This window comes from Oncorhynchus masou, chromosome 29, assembly GCF_036934945.1.
Source record: "Oncorhynchus masou masou isolate Uvic2021 chromosome 29, UVic_Omas_1.1, whole genome shotgun sequence".
Classification (NCBI taxonomy): domain Eukaryota; kingdom Metazoa; phylum Chordata; class Actinopteri; order Salmoniformes; family Salmonidae; genus Oncorhynchus; species Oncorhynchus masou.
The window spans coordinates 15,284,593-15,289,713 of record NC_088240.1 but is presented as its reverse complement, the minus strand read 5'-3'; the positions used below and the strand labels follow the sequence as shown (position 1 = coordinate 15,289,713).

General features: G+C 45.0%; 1 protein-coding gene across 1 annotated transcript in view; it reads right to left on the bottom strand.

Annotated features, from left to right (window-relative positions):
* LOC135519048 (collagen alpha-1(VIII) chain-like) overlaps nt 1–2,754 on the bottom strand; it is a 45,651-nt gene extending 42,897 nt beyond the window's left edge. Inside the window, exon 1 of the mRNA XM_064944092.1 lies at nt 2,670–2,754. The gene's annotated coding sequence lies outside the window, so the exon portion shown is untranslated. The remainder of the gene's footprint in view (nt 1–2,669) is intronic.
* Nucleotides 2,755–5,121: the final 2,367 nt, after the last annotated feature.

Below are 5,121 nucleotides of genomic sequence, written 5' to 3'. Positions count from 1 at the left end.
CCATTTCAACCAATGAGCTGTCATTTTCCCAGGGAGAAATAGCTCTTGTCAGCCAATAAACAGTGTTTGACCTGCACTCTTTTCACACCAAACTGCTGCTCCTGCCCCCATCACACAGACCTGACAGTTTGGCTTCACCTCTCTGCCATGCACACATCTCACAGCCTACACATAGACATGTACGTTCACTCACACACACATGCACACACACATTCTCCTGCATACATACACACACACATAGACACACACCTTCCACACAAGCAATCTTTCACAGATACCCACATTCCATTTCCTGGGGATGGCAACTTTTAGCAGAAGAAGAGAATTGAGCGAACCCAGAAGGGGGCACTGTCACGACATACCCTGGGACACCAACTACCCGCTGCCCAGGCTTCCCACGGCACACACTCTGTCCACCAATAATACTATAATCTACTTCACTGTTCATCGCTTTGGTAGCATCCTCTGCCAGTATGTGTGTGAGCCGGGGGAAGTCTGGGCAGCGGGTAGTTGATGTATGTCGTGACAGTGCCCCCTTCTGGGTTCGCTCGATTCTCTTCTTCTGCTAAAAGTATACATGTACTGTATGACACAAAGCATATTTGACTGTAAAATGCATCACAGAAGTCTCAGTGACCTCTGCATGTGAAGCAGCCACAGGAAACACAGACAACACTTAATGGTGCTTAAGCTTTACACGGAAAACCAACCCTAGTTGTTCAAACAGTCTAGCTGATTGATTCCCATTTATTCCATACTGCCAAGATACCCAATAACATCCAAGAACAACTCAAATTGAAGTTTATTGGTGCTACCCCAAAAATATTTAGTTTCATTGAAATCCAAAGGAAGACTTGGATTTTACTGGACTAAAGTGCCTTTAGAAGTGATTCACACCCCTTGACTTTTTCCACATTTTGTTGTGCTATAAAAAGTATTACATTTAGATTTTGTGTCACTGGCCCACACACAATACCAAAGTGGAATGATGTTATTAGAAATGTTTACTAATTAATAAAAAATGAAAAGCTGAAATGTCTTGAGTCAATAAGTAAGTATTCAATCCCTTTGTCACAGCAAGCCTGAGTAAGTTCAGGAGTAAAAATGGGCTTAACAAATCGCAAAATAAGTTGCATGGACATGGTTTTTGAATGACTACCCCATCTCTGTACCTCACACATACAACCATCTGTAACGTCTCTCAGTCGAGCGGTACATTTTAAACACAGATTCAACCACAAAGACCAAGGAGAGTTTCCAATGTCTCACAAAGAAGGGATCCTATTGGTAGATGGGTAAAAAAAAGATATTCAATATCCCTTTGAACATGGTGAAGTTATTAATTACACTTTGGATGTAGTAGCAATGCACCCAGTCACTACAAAGATACAGGCGTCCTTCCTAACTCAGTTGCTGGAGGGGAAGGAAACCGTTCAGGGATTTCACCAGGAGGCCAATGGTGACTTTAAAACAGTTACAGAGTTTAATTAATGGCAGTGATAGAAGAAAACTTAGGATGGATCAACAACATTATTGTAGTTACTCCAAAATACTAACCTAAATGACAGAGTGAAGAAAAGGAAGCTTGTACAGAATAAAAGGAAAGGACTTTACTTTATGTTCTGAATACAATGTTTTCAAGCATGGTGGTGGAGTGCATCATGTTAAGGGTATGCTTGTCATCAGCAAGGACTAGGTCGTTATGTAGGATAAAAAGTAACGGAATAGAGCTAGGCACAGGCAAAATTCTAGAGAAAAACCTGGTTCACTCTGCTTTCCAACTCTCACTGGGAGATAAATTCTCCATTCAACAGGATAATAACCTAAAACACAAGGCCAAAGATAAACTGAAGTAGCTTACCAAGATGACATTGAATGTCCCTGAGTGGCCAAGATACAGTTTTGATTTAAATCAGCTTGAAAATCTATGGCAAGACTTGAACATGTCTCTCTAGCAATGATCAACAACCAACTTGACAGAGCTCGAAGAGTTCAAAAAATTATAATTAAGTGCAAATATTGTACAATCTAGGTCTGCAAAGCTCTTAGACTTACCCAGAAAGACTCACAGCTGTAATCACTACCACTGGTAATTTTAACATGCATTGACTCAAGGATACTCATGTAAATTAGATATTTATGTATTTCATTTTGTATACATTTTCTAAAAACATGTTTTCACTTTGTTATTTTGGGGTATTGTGTGTATATGGGTGAGAAAAATGTTATCCATTTTGAATTGAGGCTGTAACAGAACAAAATGCGGAATAAGTCAAGGGTATTAATCATTTCAGAAGGCACTGTACAATCATGTAAAACCAGTCCTGATATGAAAAACTCACTGAGGAAATATTATGGATATCATCACAGAGCATCAAAAAACAACGACAAGGAACACCACTCTACACAAAGACTTGTCTACAACTCTGGTTCTGATCATTCCAAAATACACTCAAAGGCAATCACCCTGTCAACTGTTCCTAAATGACCAGTGCAAACACATTGCATATACAGACACATAAACCAAGTGCCAAGATGTCCACCTGAACTTAACTATATGTCTTTTGTTTTACATGCATCTGAAAAAGCTTAATTTATTACAGCATTCACCCTTGTAATCTGACATTATGAAAAAGATGCTAAGGCTAGAGAATTGGAAGGTGCCTTACCTTTCTCTGTGAGTGGCCGCTTAAAGGGGGAATAATCACTGCAGTCAGACAGATGGAGAGACAGACAGATGGATGTGCTGAGACAACCCTGAGTTATGAGCTCCGAACAGCATCACGGCATGGACCTGTCTTATATCTACTACTGGGAGGAGTCAGGGGAAGAAGAGTGCAGAGAGAAAGCGAGAGAGAGGGGGAGGGCAAGAGAGAGAGGGGGGAGAGGCAAGAGGAGGGGGAGAGAGAGAGAAGTGGAGAGGGCAAAGAGAGAGGAGAGAGGAAAGAGAATGAGAGGGGGAGGGCAAGAGACAGAGAGAGGGAGGAGGGATGGAAAGAGAATGAGAGGGGGGAACGGGCAAGAGAGAGAGAATGAGAGGGGGAACGGGCAAGAGAGAGAGAATGAGAGGGGGAACGGGCAAGAGAGAGAGAATGAGAGGGGGACGGGCAAGAGAAGAGAGAGAGAATGAGAGGGGGAACGGGCAAGAGAGAGAGAATGAGAGCGGGAACAGACAAGAGAGAGAGAGAAATGAGAGGGGGACGGGCAAGAGAGAGAGAAGAGGGGGACGGGCAAGAGAGAGAGAGAGAGAGGGGGACGGGCAAGAGAGAGAGAATGAGAGGGGGAACGGGCAAGAGAGAGAGAATGAGAGGGGGACGGGCAAGAGAGAGAGAAGAGGAGAGGGGGAGGGGCAAGAGAGAGAGAGAATGAGAGGGGGACGGGCAAGAGAGAGAGAATGAGAGGGGGACGGGCAAGAGAGAGAGAATGAGAGGGGGAACGGGCAAGAGAGAGAGAATGAGAGGGGGAACGGGCAAGATAGAAAGAATGAGAGGGGGACGGGCAAGAGAGAGAGAATGAGAGGGGGACGGGCAAGAGAGAGAGAGAGAATGAGAGGGGGAACGGGCAAGAGAGAGAGAATGAGAGGGGAACGGGAACGGGCAAGAGAGAGAGAGAGAGGGCAAGAGAGAGAGAGAATGAGAGGGGGACGGGAACGAGAGAGAATGAGAGGGGAGAACAAGAGAGAGAGAGAATGAGAGGGGGACGGGCAAGAGAGAGAGAATGAGAGGGGGAACGAGGCAAGAGAGAGAGAATGAAGAGAGGGAGAATGAGAGGGGGACGGGCAAGAGAGAGAGAATGAGAATGAGGGGGAACGGGCAAGAGAGAAAGAATGAGAGGGGGACGGGCAAGAGAGAGAATGAGAGGGGGAGACAGGCAAGAGAGAGAGAGAGAATGAGAGGGGGAACGGGCAAGAGAGAGAGAGAGAGAATGAGAGGGGGAACGGGCAAGAGAGAGAGAATGAGAGGGGGGAACGGGCAAGAGAGAGAGAATGAGAGGGGGGACGGGCAAGAGAGAGAATGAGAGGGGGGACAGGCAAGAGAGAGAGAGAGAATGAGAGGGGGAACGAAAGTGAGAAAAGGGTGAAAGTGTCCAGACTTCAATAAGAATAATAGATGGAAGAGTCCAGACTTCAATAAGAATAATGGATGGAAGAGTCCAGACTTCAATAAGAATAATGGATGGAAGAGTGTCCAGACTTCAATAAGAATAATGGATGGAAGAGTCCAGACTTCAATAAGAATAATGGGTGGAAGAGTCCAGACTTCAATAAGAATAATGGATGGAAGAGTCCAGACTTCAATAAGAATAATGGATGGAAGAGTCCAGACTTCAATAAGAATAATGGATGGAAGAGTCCAGACTTCAATAAGAATAATGGATGGAAGAGTCCAGACTTCAATAAGAATAATGGATGGAAGAGTCCAAGACTTCAATAAGAATAATGGATGGAAGAGTCCAGACTTCAATAAGAATAATGGATGGAAGAGTCCAGACTTCAATAAGAATAATGGATGGAAGAGTCCAGACTTCAATAAGAATAATGGATGGAAGAGTCCAGACTTCAATAAGAATAATGGGTGGAAGATTTGGGATTATTAGTTGTGAATTAGCTGTTCCTAGCCACCTGGTCCAGTTCAAATTGTGGGTCAGCTGCTGAGTCAGGGGCTTCCACAATAGTCCATCAGTGGACATCATCACCCCTTAAACACACTTACTGCATTCACCCAAACCCACCCACACATTTACACCCACACACACCCACACATTTACACCCACACCCACACACACAAACATACACGAGTCGGGAGTCCTAAAAGCAAGAACATGACAGTGTTCTTCAAGGCCCGTTCTGACACCTGTCCTCAGCTCTCTACCCCACCGGACTCACTCATGTTGTGGTCCCCAGAGAGTGTCTGTACGTACACACCACCATGTGTCCACCCCTCCACTACCAGAGCCTGTACTCTGCCCTCGGGGTCTTAGTGAATGGACAGAGAGCAGCGTCTCTCCCGTAGGTGGATGAATGCAGTATGTGTGTATGGGGGGACCAAGGTGACAGAGGGGAGGGAAAAGGTGGATGTCCTGTCCTGTCTTCCACAGGCAAACGTCAGCTCTGCCAGCCTT